This window comes from Pseudophryne corroboree, unplaced genomic scaffold, assembly GCF_028390025.1.
Source record: "Pseudophryne corroboree isolate aPseCor3 unplaced genomic scaffold, aPseCor3.hap2 scaffold_337, whole genome shotgun sequence".
Taxonomy (NCBI): Eukaryota; Metazoa; Chordata; class Amphibia; order Anura; family Myobatrachidae; genus Pseudophryne; species Pseudophryne corroboree.
In genome coordinates, this window is record NW_026970004.1 from 488197 (window position 1) to 510838 (window position 22642).

A 22642-nucleotide genomic window follows, 5' to 3' on the forward strand; every position below is an offset into this window, starting at 1 on the left:
AAGCACTAACAGGAGGCTTTAAAATTTTGTTGCTTGCACTAGTTGTTACATTTGGTTTGTTGTTTGGGGGTGCTTCAGTATTAGGCAGCCTTCTGCCCTCCCATGTTCATCTGAAAATATGTGTTCTCCCTGCAGTTGTTGTCCCCAGATGAGAGTTCCCTTGTGCTGCCTCAGTTGAATCTCCTTTACTTGACAGAGATGTGCCTGAGCAGCGGCCCTCCCCAGCCCTATCCCAAATCATACTTATTTTGCATAGGAGATACCATGGTCATGAAGATTGTTCTCCCAGGGTGAGGTTCATTCATTGCATTCTGGGTATGCTGACCCCTGTGATTTCCCCAAATTGGGAAACTCGACTGCATTATTTGTGGTAGTGGGGGACTGTGTTTGTGCTTTCCTCTGGTCAGCTCTGGTAAAATACAGATTTCTTTGTCTCAGATCTTCCTCTAGCCTTGTTCTTTTTTCGAGAGTTTCCTTGTGCTGCCTCTGTTGGATCTCCTTCACTTGACAGGGGGGTGCCCGAGCAGCGACCCTCCCCAGCTCTAGCCCAACTCCTACTTACCTGCCAGGTGAGATACTATGATCAGGAAGGTGCTTCTCCCAGGGCAAGGCTCACCCATTGCACTCTGGGTGTGCTGCTCCTACGATTTCCCCAAATGTGGGACACTTGACTGCATAATTTGTGTTTCCTCTAGTTGGCTACTCGTATAATTCAGATCTCTTTGTCTCAGGTCTCTCTCCAGCCTAGTTTGCTGTCTGTTTCCACTTCTCTTTTCTTGAGCCCCTGCCTTCTATGCCCTTGTGCACTCTCCTGACTTCTCCTGTCTGCTTACTTTGTGCCTTCCAACGCACAATGCGAACTACAGGTAGTGCTGCAGGGCCCACACCCTTTTACTTGCCTTACAGAGCAGCTCTGGAGCTGTTACAGTGCCCAGCTGCTGCAAGAAATCAGCTTGAATACTTCAGGGGCTGGGGCATAGCCAACATGAGCCCCACACCGAAGGAGAATGGAGGTGTTTAATGCGAACTAGGGGTCATCCAAGCACCGCAAAAGGCCGCCATGCCCTGCATAACCCTTTTCTCTTTTCATATGCAGATGAGGGTTCCAGCCAACTTTGGCCCACTGCTTGGATGACATCACCGTATGCAAATCCGTCTTCTGCAGACCTTCTCCCAGGAATGCTTTTACTAGTTGTTGCATTTGGTTTGTTGTTTGGGGGTGCTTCAGTATTAGGCAGCCTTCTGCCCTCCCATGTTCATCTGAAAATATGTGTTCTCCCTGCAGTTGTTGTCCCCAGATGAGAGTTCCCTTGTGCTGCCTCAGTTGAATCTCCTTTACTTGACAGAGATGTGCCTGAGCAGCGGCCCTCCCCAGCCCTATCCCAAATCATACTTATTTTGCATAGGAGATACCATGGTCATGAAGATTGTTCTCCCAGGGTGAGGTTCATTCATTGCATTCTGGGTATGCTGACCCCTGTGATTTCCCCAAATGTGGGAAACTCGACTGCATTATTTGTTGTAGTGGGGGACTGTGTTTGTGTTTTCCTCTGGTCAGCTCTGGTAAAAGTCAGATTTCTTTGTCTCAGATCTTCCTCTAGCCTTGTTCTTCTTTCGAGAGTTCCCTTGTGCTGCCTCAGTTGGATCTCCTTCACTTGACAGGGGGTGCCCGAGCAGCGACCCTCCCCAGCTCTAGCCCAACTCCTACTTACCTGCCAGGTGAGATACTATGATCATGAAGGTGCTTCTCCCAGGGCAAGGCTCACCCATTGTACTCTGGGTGTGCTGCCCCTGCGATTTCCCCAAATGTGGGAAACTTGACTGCAGAATTTGTGTTTCCCCTGGTCAGCTCTCGTATAATTCAGATCTCTTTGTCTCAGGTCTCTCTCCAGCCTAGTTTGCTGTCTGTTTCCACTTCTTTTTTCTTGAGCCCCTCCCTTTTATACCCTTGTGCACTATCCTGACTTCTCCTCCTGTCTGCTTACTTTGTGCCTTCCAATGCACAATGCAAACTACAGGTAGTGCTGCAGGGCCCACACCCTTTTACTTGCCTTACAGAGCAGCTCTGGAGCTGTTTCAGTGCCAAGCTGCTGTAAGAAATAAGCTTGAATGCTTCAGAGGCTGGGGCATTGTCAACATGAGCCCCACACCAAAGGAGGGTGGAGGTGTTTAATGCGAACTAGGGGTCATCCAAGCGCCGCAAAAGGCCGCCATGCCCTGCACGCCCCTTTTCTCTTTTCATATGCAGATGAGGATTGAAGCCAACTTTGACCCACTGCTTGGATGACATCACCATATGCAAATCCATCTGCTGCAGGCCTTCCCCCCGGAATGCTTGCACTAGTTGTTGCATTTGGTTTGTTGTTTGGGGGTGCTTCAGTATTAGGCAGCCTTCTGCCCTCCCATGTTCATCTGAAAATATGTGTTCTCCCTGCAGTTGTTGTCCCCAGATGAGAGTTCCCTTGTGCTGCCTCAGTTGAATCTCCTTTACTTGACAGAGATGTGCCTGAGCAGCGGCCCTCCCCAGCCCTATCCCAAATCATACTTATTTTGCATAGGAGATACCATGGTCATGAAGATTGTTCTCCCAGGGTGAGGTTCATTCATTGCATTTTGGGTATGCTGACCCCTGTGATTTCCCCAAATGTGGGTAACTCGACTGCATTATTTGTGGTAGTGGGGGACTGTGTTTGTGTTTTCCTCTGGTCAGCTCTGGTAAAAGTCAGATTTCTTTTTGTTTCAGATCTTCCTCTAGCCTTGTTCTTCTTTCGAGAGTTCCCTTGTGCTGTTCAGTTGGATCTCCTTCAGTTGACAGGGCGGTGCCCGAGCAGCGACCCTCCCCAGCTCAAGCCCAACTCCTACTTACCTGCCAGGTGAGATACTATGATCATGAAGGTGCTTCTTCCAGGGCAAGGCTCACCCATTGCACTCTGGGTGTGCTGCCCCTGCGATTTCCCCAAATGTGGGAAACTTGACTGCATAATTTGTGTTTCCCCTGGTCGGCTCTCATATAATTCACATCTCTTTGTCTCAGGTCTCTCTCCAGCCTAGTTTGCTGTCTGTTTCCACTTCTTTTTTCTTGAGCCCCTCCCTTTTATACCCTTGTGCACTATCCTGACTTCTCCTCCTGTCTGCTTACTTTGTGCCTTCCAATGCACAATGCAAACTACACACCCTTTTACTTGCCTTACAGAGCAGCTCTGGAGCTGTTACAGTGCCAAGCTGCTGTAAGAAATCAGCTTGAATGCTTCAGGGGCTGGGGCATTGTCAACATGAGCCCCACACCGAAGGAGGGTGGGGGTGTTTAATGCGAACTAAGGGTCATCCAAGCGCCGCAAAAGGCCGCCATGCCCTGCATGCCCCTTTTCTCTTTTCATATGCAGATGAGGGTTCCAGCCAACTTTGGCCCACTGCTTGGATGACATCACCGTATGCAAATCCGTCTTCTGCAGAACTTCCCCCAGGAATGCTTGTACTAGTTGTTGCATTTGGTTTGTTGTTTGGGGGTGCTTCAGTATTAGGCAGCCTTCTGCCCTCCCATGTTCATCTGAAAATATGTGTTCTCCCTGCAGTTGTTGTCCCCAGATGAGAGTTCCCTTGTGCTGCCTCAGTTGAATCTCCTATACTTGACAGAGATGTGCTTGAGCAGCGGCCCTCCCCAGCCCTATCCCAAATCATACTTATTTTGCATAGGCGATACCATGGTCATGAAGATTGTTCTCCCAGGGTGAGGTTCATTCATTGCATTCTGGGTATGCTGACCCCTGTGATTTCCAAAATGTGGGAAACTCGACTGCATTATTTGTGGTAGTGGGGGACTGTGTTTGTGCTTTCCTCTGGTCAGCTCTGGTAAAAGTCAGATTTCTTTGTCTCAGATCTTCCTCTAGCCTTGTTCTTCTTTCGAGAGTTCCCTTGTGCTGCCTCAGTTGGATCTCCTTCACTTCACAGGGGGTGCCCGAGCAGCAATCCTCCACAGCTCTGGCCCAACTCCTACTTACCTGCCAGGTTAGATACTATGATCTTCACTGTTAGGGCAATCAGGATGTGGAATTCCCTGCCAGGGAAGGTGGTAATGGCGGACTCTGTAATTGGATTTAAAAAAGGAATGGATACATTTCTGAATGAAAAAGCTATCCAAGTTTATAATACTTAAAATATCAACATGGTTAATCCGGGGGTAACATGAGTTGTAGTAGCTAACTAGTCATAATACATTATTAAGCAAGTATGTAGAATCATCACAACTTAAAACAGGTTGAACACGATGGGCAATTTGCCTCTATTCAACCTCAAAAACTATGTTACTATATGTTACTATATTACTATGTTACTGTAGTATACAGAACACCACAATGCAATGAGCAGTGATAGTGAGCACTGATGAGGATACTAGAACTGACACTGAGCAGCAAGATGCAGCACTGGACTATTAGTAATGTACTGTAGTATGCTGAGCACAACAATGCAGCACAAGACAATGAGCAGTGATACTGAGCACTGATGAGGATACTACTGAGAACTGACACTGAGCAGGAGAGACACACTACTAGTATTACTGAGCAGCAATAAGTATCCACTGATACTGAGCACTGATATTGAGATTTCCACTGAGAGAACATAGCCACGTCCTCTCCGCTCTCTCTTCAATGCACGAGTAAAAATGGCGGCAACGCGCAGCTCTTTATATGGAATCCGAATCTCGCGAGAATCCGACAGCGGGATGATGACATTTTCCCTTGTTCATAGAATTTGGGAGTCATTTTGATCCCAAAGTATTATTAACCTCAATAACCATAATTTCCACTCATTTTCAGTCTATTCTTAACACCTTACACCTCACAATATTATTTTTAGTCCTAAAATTTGCACCGAGGTCGCTGGATGACTAAGCTCAGCGACCCAAGTGGCCGACACAAACACCTGGCCCATCTAGGAGTGGCACTGCAGTGTCACGCAGGATAGCACTTCCAAAAAACACTCCCCAAACAGCACATGACGCAAAGAAAAAAAGAGGCGCAATGAGGTAGCTGTGTGACTAAGCTCAGCGACCCAAGTGGCCGACACAAACACCTGGCCCATCTAGGAGTGGCACTGCAGTGTCACGCAGGATGGCCCTTCCAAAAAACACTCCCCAAACAGCACATGACGCAAAGAAAAAAAGAGGCGCAATGAGGTAGCTGTGTGACTAAGCTCAGCGACCCAAGTGGCCGACACAAACACCTGGCCCATCTAGGAGTGGCACTGCAGTGTCACGCAGGATGGCCCTTCCAAAAACACTCCCCAAAGAGCACATGACGCAAAGAAAAAAAGAGGCGCAATGAGGTAGCTGTGTGACTAAGCTCAGCGACCCAAGTGGCCGACACAAACACCTGGCCCATCTAGGAGTGACACTGCAGTGTCACGCAGGATGGCCCTTCCAAAAAACACTCCCCAAACAGCACATGACGCAAAGAAAAAAAGAGGCGCAATGAGGTAGCTGTGTGACTAAGCTCAGCGACCCAAGTGGCCGACACAAACACCTGGCCCATCTAGGAGTGTCACTGCAGTGTCACGCAGGATGGCCCTTCCAAAAAACACTCCCCAAACAGCACATGACGCAAAGAAAAAAAGAGGCGCAATTAGGTAGCTGTGTGACTAAGCTCAGCGACCCAAGTGGCCGACACAAACACCTGGCCCATCTAGGAGTGGCACTGCAGTGTCACGCAGGATGGCCCTTCCAAAAAACACTCCCCAAACAGCACATGACGCAAAGAAAAATGAAAGAAAAAAGAGGTGCAAGATGGAATTGTCCTTGGGCACTCCCACCCACCCTTATGTTGTATAAACAGGACATGCACACTTTAACCAACCCATAATTTCAGTGACAGGGTCTGCCACACAACTGTGACTGAAATGACGGGTTGGTTTGGACCCCCACCAAAAAAGAAGCAATTAATCTCTCCTTGCACAAACTGGCTCTACAGAGGCAAGATGTCCACCTCATCATCATCCTCCGATTCATCACCGTGTACATCCCCCTCCTCACAGATTATCAATTCGTCCCCACTGGAATCTACCATCTCAGCTCCCTGTGTACTTTGTGGAGGCAATTGCTGCTGGTCATTGTCTCCACGGAGCAATTGATTATAATTCATTTTAATGAACATCATCTTCTCCACATTTTCTGGAAGTAACCTCGTACGCCGATTGCTGACAAGGTGAGCGGCGGCACTAAACACTCTTTCGGAGTACTACTTGTGGGAGGGCAACTTAGGTAGAATAAAGCCAGTTTGTGCAAGGGCCTCCAAATTGCCTCTTTTTCCTGCCAGTATACGTACGGACTGTCTGACGTGCCTACTTGGATGCGGTCACTCATATAATCCTCCACCATTCTTTCAATGGTGAGAGAATCATATGCAGTGACAGTAGACGTCATGTCGTAATCGTTGGCAGGTCCTTCAGTCCGGACCAGATGTCAGCATCAGCAGTCGCTCCAGACTGCCCTGCATCACCGCCAGCGGGTGGGCTCGGAATTCTGAGCCTTTTCCTCGCACCCCCAATTGCGGGAGAATGTGAAGGAGGAGCTGTTGACCGATCAAGTTCCACTTGACTTGATAATTTTCTCACCAGCAGGTCTTTGAACCCCTGCAGACGTGTGTCTGCCGGAAAGAGAGATACAACGTAGGTTTTAAATCTAGGATCGAGCACGGTGGCCAAAATGTAGTGCTCTGATTTCAACAGATTGACCACCCGTGAATCCTGGTTAAGCGAATGAAGGGCTCCATCCACAAGTCCCACATGCCTAGCGGAATCGCTCTGTCTTAGCTCCTCCTTCAATGTCTCCAGCTTCTTCTGCAAAAGCCTGATGACGGGAATGACCTGACTCAGGCTGGCAGTGTCTGAACTGACTTCACGTGTGGCAAGTGGATCTTGATCTTTCCCTAATTTTGGAACCTCAACATTTTTGTTCTCCATATTTTAATAGGCACAACTAAAAGGCACCTCAGGTAAACAATGGAGATGGATGGATTGGATACTAGTATACAATTATGGACGGGCTGCCGAGTGCCGACACAGAGGTAGCCACAGCCGTGAACTACCGCACTGTACTGTGTCTGCTGCTAATATATAGACTGGTTGATAAAGAGATAGTATACTCGTAACTAGTATGTATGTATAAAGAAAGAAAAAAAAACCACGGTTAGGTGGTATATACAATTATGGACGGGCTGCCGAGTGCCGACACAGAGGTAGCCACAGCCGTGAACTACCGCACTGTACTGTGTCTGCTGCTAATATATAGACTGGTTGATAAAGAGATAGTATACTCGTAACTAGTATGTATGTATAAAGAAAGAAAAAAAAACCACGGTTAGGTGGTATATACAATTATGGACGGGCTGCCGAGTGCCGACACAGAGGTAGCCACAGCCGTGAACTACCGCACTGTACTGTGTCTGCTGCTAATATAGACTGGTTGATAAAGAGATAGTATACTCGTAACTAGTATGTATGTATAAAGAAAGAAAAAAAAACCACGGTTAGGTGGTATATACAATTATGGACGGGCTGCCGAGTGCCGACACAGAGGTAGCCACAGCCGTGAACTACCGCACTGTACTGTGTCTGCTGCTAATATATAGACTGGTTGATAAAGAGATAGTATACTCGTAACTAGTATGTATGTATAAAGAAAGAAAAAAAAACCACGGTTAGGTGGTATATACAATTATGGACGGGCTGCCGAGTGCCGACACAGAGGTAGCCACAGCCGTGAACTACCGCACTGTACTGTGTCTGCTGCTAATATATAGACTGGTTGATAAAGATATAGTATACTTGTAACTAGTATGTATGTATAAAGAAAGAAAAAAAAACCACGGTTAGGTGGTATATACAATTATGGACGGGCTGCCGAGTGCCGACACAGAGGTAGCCACAGCCGTGAACTACCGCACTGTACTGTGTCTGCTGCTAATATAGACTGGTTGATAAAGAGATAGTATACTCGTAACTAGTATGTATGTATAAAGAAAGAAAAAAAAACCACGGTTAGGTGGTATATACAATTATGGACGGGCTGCCGAGTGCCGACACAGAGGTAGCCACAGCCGTGAACTGCCGCACTGTACTGTGTCTGCTGCTAATATAGACTGGTTGATAAAGAGATAGTATACTCGTAACTAGTATGACTATAAAGAAAGAAAAAAAAACCACGGTTAGGTGGTATATACAATTATGGACGGGCTGCCGAGTGCCGACACAGAGGTAGCCACAGCCGTGAACTGCCGCACTGTACTGTGTCTGCTGCTAATATAGACTGGTTGATAAAGAGATAGTATACTCGTAACTAGTATGACTATAAAGAAAGAAAAAAAAACCACGGTTAGGTGGTATATACAATTATGGACGGGCTGCCGAGTGCCGACACAGAGGTAGCCACAGCCGTGAACTACCGCACTGTACTGTGTCTGCTGCTAATATAGATTGGTTGATAAAGAGATAGTATACTACTAATATTATATATACTGGTGGTCAGGTCACTGGTCACTAGTCACACTGGCAGTGGCACTCCTGCAGCAAAAGTGTGCACTGTTTAATTTTAATATAATATTATGTACTCCTGGCTCCTGCTATAACCTATAACTGGCACTGCAGTGCTCCCCAGTCTCCCCCACAATTATAAGCTGTGTGAGCTGAGCACAGTCAGATATATATATATATACATTGATGCAGCACACTGGGCTGAGCAGTGCACACAGATATGGTATGTGACTGAGTCACTGTGTGTATCGTTTTTTTCAGGCAGAGAACGGATATATTAAATAAAACAAACAACTGCACTGTCTGGTGGTCACTGTGGTCGTCAGTCACTAAACTCTGCACTCTCTTCTACAGTATCACAGCCTCGGGTCAATCTCTCTCTCTCTCTCAACCCTAATCTAAATGGAGAGGACGCCAGCCACGTCCTCTCCCTATCAATCTCAATGCACGTGTGAAAATGGCGGCGACGCGCGGCTCCTTATATAGAATCCGAGTCTCGCGAGAATCCGACAGCGTCATGATGACGTTCGGGCGCGCTCGGGTTAACCGAGCAAGGCGGGAGGATCCGAGTCTGCTCGGACCCGTGAAAAAAACATGAAGTTCGTGCGGGTTCGGATTCAGAGAAACCGAACCCGCTCATCTCTAGTCCTTTCTACACTTTACCACTCTCCACCGGTATTATTATTTCTCCGCTCTCAAGTTCTACATTTCAGTTCATATTTCATCGCTCCCAAGTTCATTTATTATTTAACTGGTTCCAGCCAGTATCCACTACGTGCTAACAACAGTCAGGTTCCAGCCAGTATCCACAGCAGCTGTTTTATCTTCAGCAACCCAGCTTTTCCTGGAACACCAGCTGGCACAATCCTGGGTTATCTCCATTGCTACAGTCGGGCCTGGTAAGGACTTTCCATCTAGAAGATCATAAGAACTATCTCACACTACCAGTGCCCTGTGGCTCCTGCCATCCTGTAGTACCCAGGAACTGTATTTATTCTTTGCTGACTTTTACGTTTTCTTTTACTGCTGCTGTGTTGCGGAGTTGTCATAATAAACATCATTGACTTTTATCCAAGTTGTCGTGGTCACGCCTTCGGGCATTTATTATTTATGTTACTTACATGTCCAGGGGTCTGACACAACCTCCCAGGTTCCGGTACATCTCAGCCCCTACAACTGAGGCTGCCTCCCGTCAGCTCAGGCCCTCAGTTGTGACAGCTTCCCCTTGCTATAAACATGGTTTGTACTCTTTTCCATGTGTTCCCAGATCTTTCAAACAATTAGTGTGGTCAAGAAAGTTCTGTTTGAAAAGAAACAAACATTTACTGTCATTTCTATGCAAATGAGCTTACATTAAAGCACACTCGTTCTATCTTTAAACCGATAAAATAAAACCCCAATAAGATGGGGCATGCAAAAATTGAGATAAAACTCAGTTTTGCTCCTCTCCACGGAAATCTTTAGTAAAAGGCGAAAGATTTGTTCGTTCTGAAGAGAAACCACAGCATGACCAAGATTCTACCTGTCGCCTGAGTGCCATGCCAGCAGTCCTCATTCAGCTCAAAGTGAGCACCAACTTTGAAAGAAAGAAAGCAGATTTCTCACCAGGCTTCCCCTTGCTATAAACATGGTTTGTACTCTTTTCCATGTGCTCCCAGATCTTTCAAGCAATTAGTATAGTCAAGAAAGTTCTGTTTGAAAAGAAACAAACATTTACTGTCATTTCTATGCAAATGAGCTTACATTAAAGCACACTCGTTCTATCTTTAAACTGATAAAAGAAACCCCAATAAGACGGGGCATGCAAAAATTGAGATAAAACTCAGTTTTGCTCCTCTCCACGGAAATCTTTAGTAAAAGGCGAAAGATTTGTTCGTTCTGAAGAGAAACCAGAGCATGACCAAGATTCCACCTGTCGCCTGAGTGCCATGCCAGCAGTCCTCATTCAGCTCAAAGTGAGCACCCAATTTGAAAGAAAGAAAGCAGATTTCTCACCAGGCTTCCCCTTGCTATAAGCATGGTTTGTACTCTTTTCCATGTGCTCCCAGATCTTTCAAGCAATTAGTATGGTCAAGAAAGTTCTGCTTGAAAAGAAACAGGCATTTATTGTCATTGTTATGCAAATAAACTTACATTAAAGCTAACAAGAAAGCACACTCGTTCTGTCTTTAATCCGATAAAAGAAACCCCAATAATATGGGGCATGCAAAAATTGAGATAAAACTCAGTTTTGCTCCTCTCCACGGAAATCTTTAGTAAAAGGCGAAAGATTTGTTCGTTCTGAAGAGAAACCAGAGCATGACCAAGATTCCACCTGTCGCCTGAGTGCCGTGCCAGCAGTCCTCATTCAGATCAAAGTGAGCGCCCAATTTGAAAGAAAGCAGATTTCTCACCTGTCTTCTCCTTGCTATAAGCATGGTTTGTACTGTATTCCATGTGCTCCCAGATCTTTCAAGCAAGTAGCATGGTCAAGAAAGTTCTGTTTGAAAAGAAACAAACATTTACTGTCATTTCTATGCAAATGAGCTTACATTAAAGCACACTCATTCTATCTTTAAACCGATAAAAGAAACCCCAAAAAGATGGGGCATGCAAAAATTGAGATAAAACTCGGTTTTGCTCCTCTCCACGGAAATCTTTAGTAAAAGGCGAAAGATTTGTTCGTTCTGAAGAGAAACCAGAGCATGACCAAGATTTTTATCTGAAAATATGTGTTCTCCCTGCAGTTGTTGTCCCCAGATGAGAGTTCCCTTGTGCTGCCTCAGTTGAATCTCCTTTACTTGACAGGGGGATGCTCGAGCAGCGACCCTCCCCAGCTCTAGCCCAACTCCTACTTACCTGCCAGGTGAGATACTATGATCATGAAGGTGCTTCTCCCAGGGCAAGGCTCACCCATTGCACTCTGGGTGTGCTGCTTCTGCGTTTTCCCCAAATGTGGGAAACTTGACTGCATAATTTGTGTTTCCCCTGGTCGGCTCTCGTATAATTCAGATCTCTTTGTCTCAGGTCTCTCTCCAGCCTAGTTTGCTGTCTGTTTCCACTTCTCTTTTCTTGAGCCGCTCCCTTCTATGCCCTTGCGCACTATCCTGACTTCTCCCGTCTGCTTACTTCGTGCCTTCCAACGCACAATGCAAACTACAGGTAGTGCTGCAGGGCCCACACCCTTTTACTTGCCTTACAGAGCGTCTCTGGAGCAGTTACAGTGCCCAGCTGCTGCAAGAAATCAGCTTGAATGCTTCAGGGGCTGGGGCATAGCCAACATGAGCCCCACACCGAAGGAGGGTGGAGGTGTGTAATGCGAACTAGGGGTCATCCAAGCGCCGCAAAAGGCCGCCATGCCCTGCACGCCCCTTGTCTCTTTTCATATGCAGACGAGGGTTGAAGCCAACTTTGACCCACTGTTTGGATGACATCACCATATGCAAATCCATCTGCTGCAGGCCTTCCCCCAGGAATGCTTGCACTAGTTGTTGCATTTGGTTTGTTGTTTGGGGGTGCTTCAGTATTAGGCAGCCTTCTGCCCTCCCATGTTCATCTGAAAATATGTGTTCTCCCTGCAGTTGTTGTCCCCAGATGAGAGTTCCCTTGTGCTGCCTCAGTTGAATCTCCTTTACTTGACAGAGATGTGCCTGAGCAGCGGCCCTCCCCAGCCCTATCCCAAATCATACTTATTTTGCATAGGCGATACCATGGTCATGAAGATTGTTCTCCCAGGGTGAGGTTCATTCATTGCATTCTGGGTATGCTGACCCCTGTGATTTCCCCAAATGTGGGAAACTCGACTGCATTATTTGTGGTAGTGGGGGACTGTGTTTGTGCTTTCCTCTGGTCAGCTCTGGTAAAAATCAGATTTCTTTATATCAGATCTTCCTCTAGCCTTGTTCTTCTTTCGAGAGTTCCCTTGTGCTGCCTCAGTTGGATCTCTTTCACTTGAGAGGGGGGTGCCCGAGCAGCGACCCTCCCCAGCTCTAGCCCAACTCCTACTTACCTGCCAGGTGAGATACTATGATCATGAAGGTGCTTCTCCCAGGGCAAGGCTCACCCATTGCATTCTGGTTGTGCTGCCCCTGCGATTTCCCCAAATGTGGGAAACTTGACTGCATAATTTGTGTTTCCCTTGGTCATCTCTCGTATAATTCAGATCTCTTTGTCTCAGGTCTCTCTCCAGCCTAGTTTGCTGTCTGTTTCCACTTCTCTTTTCTTGAGCCGCTCCCTTCTATGCCCTTGCGCACTATCCTGACTTCTCCCGTCTGCTTACTTCGTGCCTTCCAATGCACAATGCAAACTACAGGTAGTGCTGCAGGGCCCACACCCTTTTACTTGCCTTACAGAGCAGCTCTGGAGCAGTTACAGTGCCCAGCTGCTGCAAGAAATCAGCTTGAATGCTTCAGGGGCTGGGGCATAGCCAACATGAGCCCCACACCGAAGGAGGGTGGAGGTGTGTAATGCGAACTAGGGGTCATCCAAGCGCCGCAATAGGGCGCCATGCCCTGCACGCCCCTTTTCTCTTTTCATATGCAGACGAGGGTTGAAGCCAACTTTGACCCACTGCTTGGATGGCATCACCATATGCAAATCCATCTGCTGCAGGCCTTCCCCCAGGAATGCTTGCACTAGTTGTTGCATTTGGTTTGTTGTTTGGGGGTGCTTCAGTATTAGGCAGCCTTCTCCCCTCCCATGTTCATCTGAAAATATGTGTTCTCCCTGCAGTTGTTGTCCCCAGATGAGAGTTCCCTTGTGCTGCCTCAGTTGAATCTCCTTTACTTGAAAGAGATGTGCCTGAGCAGCGGCCCTCCCCAGCCCTATCCCAAATCATACTTATTTTGCATAGGAGAGACCATGGTCTTGAAGATTGTTCTCCCAGGGTGAGGTTCATTCATTGCATTCTGGGTATGCTGACCCCTGTGATTTCCCCAAATGTGGGAAACTCAACTGCATTATTTGTGGTAGTGGGGGACTGTGTTTGTGCTTTCCTCTGGTCAGCTCTGGTAAAAGTCAGATTTCTTTGTTTCAGATCTTCCTCTAGCCTTGTTCTTCTTTCGAGAGTTCCCTTGTGCTGCCTCAGTTGGATCTCCTTCACTTGACAGGGGGGTGCCCGTGCAGCGACTCTCCCCAGCTCTAGCCCAACTTCTACTTACCTGCCAGGTGAGATACTATAATCATGAAGGTGCTTCTCCCAGGGCAAGGCTCACCCATTGCACTCTGGATGTGCTGCCCCTGCGATTTCCCCAAATGTGGGAAACTTGACTGCATAATTTGTGTTTCCCCTGGTCGGCTCTCGTATAATTCAGATCTCTTTGTCTCAGGTCTCTCTCCAGCCTAGTTTGCTGTCTGTTTCCACTTCTCTTTTCTTAAGTGCCTTCCAATGCACAATGCAAACTACAGGTAGTGCTGCAGGGCCCACACCCTTTTACTTGCCGTACAGAGCAGCTCTGGAGCTGTTACAGTGCCCAGCTGCTGCAAGAAATCAGCTTGAATGCTTCAGGGGCTGGGGCATAGCAAACATGAGCCCCACACCGAAGGAGGGTGGGGGTGTTTAATGCGAACTAAGGGTCATCCAAGCGCCGCAAAAGGCCGCCATGCCCTGCATACCCCTTTTCTTTTTTCATATGCAGATGAGGGTTCCAGCCAACTTTGGCCCACTGCTTGGATGACATCACCGTATGCAAATCCGTCTTCTGCAGAACTTCCCCCAGGAATGCTTGTACTAGTTGTTGCATTTGGTTTGTTGTTTGGGGGTGCTTCAGTATTAGGCAGCCTTCTGCCCTCCCATGTTCATCTGAAAATAGAGATATCGGCAAGGAAAAGCTGTATTGTACCTTTGCATTTTTCTCCCAAACGAAGGACACTAGAATGAAAATTTTAAAGCCTCCTATTAGTGCTTCATCTACACGTTATAGCCCTTAATTTTCCAATGCCTATCTCTTTGCAAAAGAGAGATATCGGCAAGGAAAAGCTGTATTGTACCTTTGCAGTTTTCTCCCAAACGAAGGACACTAGAATGAAAATTTTAAAGCCTCCTGTTAGTGCTTCATCTACACGTTATAGCCCTGAATTTTCCAATGCCTATCTCTTTGCAAAAGAGAGATATCGGCAAGGAAAAGCTGTATTGTACCTTTGCATTTTTCTCCCAAACGAAAGACACTAGAATGAAAATTTTAAAGCCTCCTGTTAGTGCTTCATCTACACGTTATAGCCCTGAATTTTCCAATGCCTATCTCTTTGCAAAAGAGAGATATCGGCATGGAAAAGCTGTATTGTACCTTTGCATTTTTCTCCCAAACGAAGGACACTAGAATGAAAATTTAAAAGCCTCCTGTTAGTGCTTCATCTACACGGTATAGCCCTGAATTTTCCAATGCCTAGCTCTTTGCAAAAGAGAGATATTGGCAAGGAAAAGCTGTATTGTACCTTTGCTTTTTTCTCCCAAACGAAGGACACTAGAATGAAAATTGTAAAGCCTCCTCTTAGTGCTTCATCTACACGTTATAGCCCTGAATTTTCCAATGCCTATCTCTTTGCAAAAGAGAGATATCGGCAAGGAAAAGCTGTATTGTACCTTTGCATTTTTCTCCCAAACGAAGGACACTAGAATGAAAATTTTAAAGCCTCCTGTTAGTGCTTCATCTACACGTTATAGCCCTGAATTTTCCAATGCCTATCTCTTTGCAAAAGAGAGATATCGGCAAGGAAAAGCTGTATTGTACCTTTGCATTTTTCTCCCAAACGAAAGACACTAGAATTAAAATTTTAAAGCCTCCTGTTAGTGCTTCATCTACACGTTATAGCCCTGAATTTTCCAATGCCTATCTCTTTGCAAAAGAGAGATATCGGCAAGGAAATGCTGTATTGTACCTTTGCATTTTTCTCCCAAACGAAAGACACTAGAATGAAAATTTTAAAGCCTCCTGTTAGTGCTTCATCTACACGTTATAGCCCTGCATTTTCCAATGCCTATCTCTTTGCAAAAGAGAGATATCGGCAAGGAAAAGCTGCATTGTACTTTTGCATTTTTCTCCCAAACGAAGGACACTAGAATGAAAATTTTAAAGCCTCCTTTTAGTGCTTCATCTACACGTAATAGCCCTGAATTTTCCAATGCCTATCTCTTTGCAAAAGAGAGATATCGGCAAGGAAATGCTGTATTGTACCTTTGCATTTTTCTCCCAAACGAAAGACACTAGAATGAAAATTTTAAAGCCTCCTGTTAGTGCTTCATCTACACGTTATAGCCCTGCAATAGAAACACCTTGGCTGGCGAAAATACATCACATATAGCCCCCAGGGCTATATGGATGAATTTTAACCCCTGGCAGATTCCACAGAAAAACGGGAGAAAAGGCCGCCGAGAAGGGGGCGGAGCCTATCTCCTCAGCACACTGGCGCCATTTTCTCTCACAGCTCCGTTGGAGGGAAACTCCCTGGCTCTCCCCTGCAGTTACTACACTACAGAAAGGGGTTAAAAAAGAGAGGGGGGCACTAATTAGGTGTAGTATAACAATACAGCAGCTATAAGGGGAAAAACACTTATATAAGGTTATCCCTGTATATATATATATATATATAGCGCTCTGGTGTGTGCTGGCATACTCTCCCTCTGTCTCCCCAAAGGGCTAGTGGGGTCCTGTCCTCTATCAGAGCATTCCCTGTGTGTGTGTGTGTGTCGGTACGATTGTGTCGACATGTATGAGGAGGAAAATGGTGTGGAGGCGGAGCAATTGCCTGTAATGGAGTTGTCACCCCCTAGGGAGTCGACACCTGAGTGGCTGAGCTTATGGAAGGAATTACGTGACAGTGTCAGCTCTTTACAAAAGATTGATGACATGAGACAGCCGGCTACTCAGCCTGTGCCTGTCCAGGTGTCTCAAAAGCCATCAGGGGCTCTAAAACGCCCGTTACCGCAGATGGCAGATACAGACGCCGACACGGATACTGATTCCAGTGTCGACGATTAAGAGACGAATGTGACTTCCAGTAGGGCCACACGTTACATGATTGAGGCTATGGAAAATGTTTTTACACATTTCTGATAATACCAGTACCACTAAAAAGGGTATTATGTTGGGTGAGAAAAAACTGCCTGTAGTTTTTCCTGCATCTGAGGAATTAAATGAAGTGTGTGATGATGCGTGGGTTTCCCCCGATAAAAACTGTTAATTCCTAAAAAGTTATTAGCATCATACCCCTTCCCGCCAGAGGATAGGGCACATTGGGAAACACCCCCTAGGGTGAATAAAGCCCTCACACGCTTGTCTAAACAGGTGGCACTACCGTCCCCGGATACGGCCGCCCTTAAGGAACCTGCTGACAGAAAGCAGTAAAATATCCTAAAATGTATATACACTCACACGGGTGTGATACTGCGACCAGCAATCGCCTCAGCCTGGATGTGCAGTGCTGGGGTGGCTTGGTCGGATTCCCTGACTGACAATATTGATACCCTAGATAGGGACAGTATATTACTGACTATAGAGCATTTAAAAGATGCTTTCTATATATGCGTGATGCACAGAGGGATATTTGCCGACTGGCATCAAGAGTAAGTGCGCTGTCCATTTCTGCCAGAAGAGGGTTATGGACAAGACAGTGGTCATGTGATGCTGATTCCAAAAGGCATATGGAAGTATCGCCTTATAAAAGGGAGGAGTTATTTGGGGTAGGTCTAACAGACCTGGTGGCCACGGCAACGGCTGGGAAATCCACATTTTTACCCCAGGTAGCCTCTCAACATAAGAAGACGCCGTATTATCAGGCGCAGTCCTTTGGGCCCCATAAGGGCAAGCGGGCAAAAGGCTCCTCATTTCTGCCCCGTGGCAGAGGGAGAGGAAAAAGGCTGCAGCAAACAGCCAGTTCCCAGGAACAGAAACGGTGGGGGCCCGTCTCATAAATTTCAGCGTGCAGTGGGCTCACTCACAGGTGGACCCCTGGATCCTTCAGGTGGTATCTCAGGGGTACAAATTGGAATTCGAGACGTCTCCCCTTCGCCGTTTTCCTAAAGTCTGCTTTACCGACGTCTCCCTCCGACAGGGAGGCGGTATGGGAAGCCATTCACAAGCTGTATTCCCAGCAGGTGATAATCAAGGTACCCCTCCTACAACAGGGAAAGGGGTATTATTCCACGCTGTTTGTGGTACCGAAGCCGGACGGCTCGGTGAGACCTAATTTAAATCTGAAATCCTTGAACACTTACATACAAAGGTTCAAATTCAAGATGGAGTCACTCAGAGCGGTGATGGCAAACCGGGAAGAAGGGGATTATATGGTGTCTCTGGACATCAAGGATGCTTATCTCCATGTCCCAAATTACCCTTCTCACCAAGGGTACCTCAGGTTTGTGGTACAGAACTGTCACTATCAGTTTCAGACGCTGCCGTTTGGTTTGTCCACGGCACCCCGGGTCTTTACCAAAGTAATGGCCGAAATGATGATACTCCTTCGAAGGAAGGGAGTTTTAATTATCCCTTACTTGGACGATCTCCGGATAAGGGCAAGATCCAGGGAACAGTTGGTAGTCGGGGTAGCACTATCTCAAGTAGTGTTGCGGCAGCACGGTTGGATTCTTAATATTCCAAAATCGCAGCTGATTCCGACGACACGTCTTCTATTCCTAAGGATGATCCTGGACACAGTCCAGAAAATAAGAATTTACTTACCGATAATTCTATTTCTCATAGTCCGTAGTGGATGCTGGGGACTCCGAAAGGACCATGGGGAATAGCGGCTCCGCAGGAGACTGGGCACAAAGTAAAAGCTTTAGGACTAGCTGGTGTGCACTGGCTCCTCCCCCTATGACCCTCCTCCAAGCCTCAGTTAGGATACTGTGCCCGGACGAGCGTACACAATAAGGAAGGATTTTGAATCCCGGGTAAGACTCATACCAGCCACACCAATCACACCGTACAACTTGTGATCTGAACCCAGTTAACAGCATGATAACAGAAGGAGCCTCTGAAAAGATGGCTCACAACAACAATAACCCGATTTTTGTAACAATAACTATGTACAAGTAATGCAGACAATCCGCACTTGGGATGGGCGCCCAGCATCCACTATGGACTATGAGAAATAGAATTATCGGTAAGTAAATTCTTATTTTCTCTAACGTCCTAGTGGATGCTGGGGACTCCGAAAGGACCATGGGGATTATACCAAAGCTCCCAACCGGGTGGGAGAGTGCGGATGACTCTGCAGCACCGAATGAGAGAACTCCAGGTCCTCCTCAGCCAGGGTATCAAATTTGTAGAATTTAGCAAACATGTTTTCCCCTGACCAAGTAGCTGCTCGGCAAAGTTGTAAAGCCGAGACCCCTCGGGCAGCCGCCCAAGATGAGCCCACTTTCCGTGTGGAATGGGCTTTTACAGATTTTGGCTGTGGCAGGCCTGCCACAGAATGTGCAAGCTGAATTGTACTACAAATCCAACGAGCAATCGTCTGCTTAGAAGCAGGAGCACCCAGCTTGCTGGGTGCATACAGGATAAACAGCGAATCAGATTTTCTGACTCCAGCCGTCCTGGAAACATATATTTTCAGGGCCCTGACTACGTCCAGCAACTTGGAATCCTCCAAGTCCCTAGTAGCCGCAGGCACCACATATGAAAAATTAGGTAAGGGCTTTTATAGGATAAAGCCGCCAATTCTGAGACACGATGTACAGAGAGCCAACGTAAAAAATAACAATGTTTATTAATAAAACATATAAAAAGATTAATTGTCAAATAACCGGTGAAAAATATATATAAATATATATAAGAACATTCTACCTTTGAGAAAGTCACGTGAACGTGACGAAACGCGTCAGGACCCGCCCCTATCCACACTCAGCTCAGGTGAAATCTTCCAGGTGTTCCTTGGTCCCCGCTGCACCCTCCTTCTACAGCATCCGACATCAGCGGCTTCAGCGCACACGCCGCCACGACCGGGTTGTGAGAGAGACGGTCCATTCCTTTCCGCTGCACAGCGTATATGGGCATTGCAGGACATTGAAGCCGAGGACGCTCGGCTCTTACCAGCCCATTTTGGAAAGGTATTGAATATCAATTTCAACTGAGGGACTTTTTTATTCATTAGGATCCTACCAACACACCTGGTATTTATCAACTATCTAACAAGTGAATCACTGAACTTTTCACCCCAATAAGCTGAGTCATTACAATATACCACTAGTTCACGTCTAGTGACTGTTCTTATATATATTTGTATATATTTTTCACCGGTTATTTGACAATTAATCTTTTTATATGTTTTATTAATAAACATTGTTATTTTTTACGTTGGCTCTCTGTACATCATGTTTCGTTCCTGATATTCAGCGCAGCCGTTTGTTCTTTTTCTATGCTATCACCACAATACTACACATAGTATTCCGGCAAGCGCAGACTATCAGGAACATAAAATTGTGATTATTTAATTCTATGAAACACGTATTGGTTTTCACTTTTTATTTTGATGATTAGGCGCTCGTTTGTTGCAGTTTTTTGTTTTGGTCAATTCTGAGACACGCCTGGCTGAAGCCAGGGCTAACAGCATTACCACTTTCCATGTGAGATATTTTAAGTCCACAGTGGTGAGTGGTTCAAACCAATGTGATTTTAGGAATCCCAAAACTACATTGAGATCCCAAGGTGCCACTGGAGGCACAAAAGGAGGCTGTATATGCAGTACTCCCTTGACAAACGTCTGAACTTCAGGAACAGAAGCCAGTTCTTTTTGGAAGAATATTGACAGGGCCGAAATTTGAACCTTAATGGACCCTAATTTGAGGCCCATAGACAGTCCTGTTTGCAGGAAATGCAGGAAACGACCCAGTTGAAATTCCTCTGTAGGGGCCTTCCTGGCCTCGCACCACGCAACATATTTACGCCAAATACGGTGATAATGTTGTATGGTTACATCCTTCCTGGCTTTGATCAGGGTAGGGATGACTTCATCCGGAATGCCTTTTTCCTTCAGGATCCGGCGTTCAACCGCCATGCCGTCAAACGCAGCCGCGGTAAGTCTTGGAACAGACATGGTCCCTGCTGGAGCAGGTCCTTTCTTAGAGGTAGAGGCCACGGGTCTTCCGTGAGCATCTCTTGAATTTCCGGGTACCAAGTCCTTCTTGGCCAATCCGGAGCCACGAGTATAGTCTTTACTCCTCTCCTTCTTATGATTCTCAGTACTTTTGGTATGAGAGGAAGAGGAGGGAACACATACACTGACTGGTACACCCACGGTGTTACCAGAGAGTCCACAGCTATTGCCTGAGGGTCCCTTGACCTGGCGCAATATCTGTCCAGCTTTTTGTTGAGGCGGGACGCCATCATGTCCACCCTTTGGTTTTTCCCAACGGTTCACAATCATGTGGAAGACTTCTGGGTGAAGTCCCCACTCCCCCGGGTGAAGATCGTGTCTGCTGAGGAAGTCTGCTTCCCAGTTGTCCACTCCCGGAATGAACACTGCTGACAGTGCTATCACATGATTCTCCGCCCAGCGAAGAATCCTTGCCACTTCCATCATTGCCCTCCTGCTTCTTGTGCCGCCCTGTCTGTTTACGTGGGCGACTGCCGTGATGTTGTCCGACTGGATCAACACCGGCTGACCCTGAAGCAGAGGTCTTGCCTGACTTAGGGCATTGTAAATGGCCCTTAGTTCCAGGATATTTATGTGAAGTGACGTTTCCATGCTTGACCACAAGCCCAGGAAATTTCTTCCCTGTGTGACTGCTCCCCAGCCTCTCAGGCTGGCATCCGTGGTCACCAGGACCCAATCCTGAATGCCGAATCTGCGGCCCTCTAGGAGATGAGCACTCTGTAACCACCACAGGAGAGACATCCTTGTCCTTGGAGACAGGGTTATCCGCTGATGCATTTGAAGATGCGATCCGGACCATTTGTCCAGCAGATCCCACTGAAAAGTTCTTGCATGGAATCTGCCGAATGGAATCGCTTCGTAAGAAGCCACCATCTTTCCCAGGACCATTGTGCATTGTACTGACACTTGGCCTGGTCTTAGGAGGTTCCTGACTATGTCGGATAACTCCTTGGCTTTCTCCTCCGGGAGAAACACCTTTTTCTGTACTGTGTCCAGAATCATCCCTAGGAACAGCAGACGTGTCGTCGGAATCAGCTGCGATTTTGGAATATTTAGAATCCATCCGTGCTGTCGTAGTACTACTTGAGATAGTGCTACTCCGACCTCTAACTGTTCTCTGGACCTTGCCTGCTTACTTTGTGCCTTCCAATGCACAATGCAAACTACAGGTAGTGCTGCAGGGCCCACACCCTTTTACTTGCCGTACAGAGTAGCTCTGGAGCTGTTACAGTGCCCAGCTGCTGCAAGAAATCAGCTTGAATGCTTCAGGGGCTGGGGCATAGCCAACATGAGCCCCACACCGAAGGAGGGTGGAGGTGTTTAATGCGAACTAGGGGTCATCCAAGCGCCGCAAAAGGCCGCCATGCCCTGCACGCCCCTTTTCTCTTTTCATATGCAGACGAGGGTTGAAGCCAACTTTGACCCACTGCTTGGATGACATCACCGTATGCAAATCCATCTGCTGCAGGCCTTCCCCCAGGAATGCTTGCACTAGTTGTTGCATTTGGTTTGTTGTTTGACCCACTGCTTGGATGACATCACCGTATGCAAATCCATCTGCTGCAGGCCTTCCCCCAGGAATGCTTGCACTAGTTGTTGCATTTGGTTTGTTGTTTGGGGGTGCTTCATTATTAGGCAGCCTTCTGCCCTCCCATGTTCATCTGAAAATTTGTGTTCTCCCTGCAGTTGTTGTCCCCAGATGAGAGTTCCCTTGTGCTGCCTCAGTTGAATCTCCTTTACTTGACAGAGATGTGCCTGAGCAGCGGCCCTCCCCAGCCCTATCCCAAATCATACTTATTTTGCATAGGAGATACCATGGTCATGAAGATTGTTCTCCCAGGGTGAGGTTCATTCATTGCATTCTGGGTATGCTGACCCCTGTGATTTCCCCAAATGTGGGAAACTCGACTGCATTATTTGTGGTAGTGGGGGACTGTGTTTGTGCTTTCCTCTGGTCAGCTCTGGTAAAAGTCAGATTTATTTGTCTCAGATCTTCCTCTAGCCTTGTTCTTCTTTCGAGAGTTCCCTTGTGCTGCCTCAGTTGGATCTC

At 46.9% G+C, this 22642-nt stretch overlaps 15 non-coding genes and 2 pseudogenes across 15 annotated transcripts; 13 read left to right on the forward strand and 4 right to left on the reverse strand.

Moving 5' to 3' along the window:
- Positions 1–239: 239 nt before the first annotated feature.
- On the forward strand, positions 240–402 carry LOC135019918 (U1 spliceosomal RNA). Its single transcript, XR_010217411.1, has one exon. It is a non-coding gene; the product is annotated as a U1 spliceosomal RNA (small nuclear RNA).
- Positions 403–554: 152 nt separating this feature from the next.
- Positions 555–706, forward strand: LOC135019824 (U1 spliceosomal RNA; annotated as a pseudogene).
- A 683-nt stretch (positions 707–1389) lies between these two features.
- On the forward strand, positions 1390–1553 carry LOC135019710 (U1 spliceosomal RNA). The gene has a single exon (XR_010217231.1). It is a non-coding gene; the product is annotated as a U1 spliceosomal RNA (small nuclear RNA).
- A 151-nt stretch (positions 1554–1704) lies between these two features.
- Positions 1705–1867, forward strand: LOC135019841 (U1 spliceosomal RNA). The gene has a single exon (XR_010217349.1). It is a non-coding gene; the product is annotated as a U1 spliceosomal RNA (small nuclear RNA).
- Positions 1868–2541: 674 nt separating this feature from the next.
- On the forward strand, positions 2542–2705 carry LOC135019708 (U1 spliceosomal RNA). Its single transcript, XR_010217229.1, has one exon. It is a non-coding gene; the product is annotated as a U1 spliceosomal RNA (small nuclear RNA).
- A 153-nt stretch (positions 2706–2858) lies between these two features.
- On the forward strand, positions 2859–3000 carry LOC135019828 (U1 spliceosomal RNA; annotated as a pseudogene).
- Positions 3001–3676: 676 nt separating this feature from the next.
- On the forward strand, positions 3677–3839 carry LOC135019723 (U1 spliceosomal RNA). The gene has a single exon (XR_010217243.1). It is a non-coding gene; the product is annotated as a U1 spliceosomal RNA (small nuclear RNA).
- A 6076-nt stretch (positions 3840–9915) lies between these two features.
- LOC135019943 (U5 spliceosomal RNA) lies at positions 9916–10031 on the reverse strand. Its single transcript, XR_010217436.1, has one exon. It is a non-coding gene; the product is annotated as a U5 spliceosomal RNA (small nuclear RNA).
- Positions 10032–10305: 274 nt separating this feature from the next.
- On the reverse strand, positions 10306–10421 carry LOC135019916 (U5 spliceosomal RNA). The gene has a single exon (XR_010217409.1). It is a non-coding gene; the product is annotated as a U5 spliceosomal RNA (small nuclear RNA).
- A 286-nt stretch (positions 10422–10707) lies between these two features.
- LOC135019914 (U5 spliceosomal RNA) lies at positions 10708–10823 on the reverse strand. Its single transcript, XR_010217407.1, has one exon. It is a non-coding gene; the product is annotated as a U5 spliceosomal RNA (small nuclear RNA).
- Positions 10824–11093: 270 nt separating this feature from the next.
- Positions 11094–11209, reverse strand: LOC135019915 (U5 spliceosomal RNA). Its single transcript, XR_010217408.1, has one exon. It is a non-coding gene; the product is annotated as a U5 spliceosomal RNA (small nuclear RNA).
- Positions 11210–11353: 144 nt separating this feature from the next.
- On the forward strand, positions 11354–11516 carry LOC135019867 (U1 spliceosomal RNA). The gene has a single exon (XR_010217372.1). It is a non-coding gene; the product is annotated as a U1 spliceosomal RNA (small nuclear RNA).
- A 671-nt stretch (positions 11517–12187) lies between these two features.
- LOC135019706 (U1 spliceosomal RNA) lies at positions 12188–12351 on the forward strand. Its single transcript, XR_010217227.1, has one exon. It is a non-coding gene; the product is annotated as a U1 spliceosomal RNA (small nuclear RNA).
- Positions 12352–12503: 152 nt separating this feature from the next.
- Positions 12504–12666, forward strand: LOC135019866 (U1 spliceosomal RNA). Its single transcript, XR_010217371.1, has one exon. It is a non-coding gene; the product is annotated as a U1 spliceosomal RNA (small nuclear RNA).
- Positions 12667–13337: 671 nt separating this feature from the next.
- LOC135020002 (U1 spliceosomal RNA) lies at positions 13338–13501 on the forward strand. The gene has a single exon (XR_010217494.1). It is a non-coding gene; the product is annotated as a U1 spliceosomal RNA (small nuclear RNA).
- Positions 13502–13653: 152 nt separating this feature from the next.
- Positions 13654–13816, forward strand: LOC135019850 (U1 spliceosomal RNA). The gene has a single exon (XR_010217358.1). It is a non-coding gene; the product is annotated as a U1 spliceosomal RNA (small nuclear RNA).
- Positions 13817–22382: 8566 nt separating this feature from the next.
- On the forward strand, positions 22383–22546 carry LOC135019873 (U1 spliceosomal RNA). The gene has a single exon (XR_010217378.1). It is a non-coding gene; the product is annotated as a U1 spliceosomal RNA (small nuclear RNA).
- Positions 22547–22642: the final 96 nt, after the last annotated feature.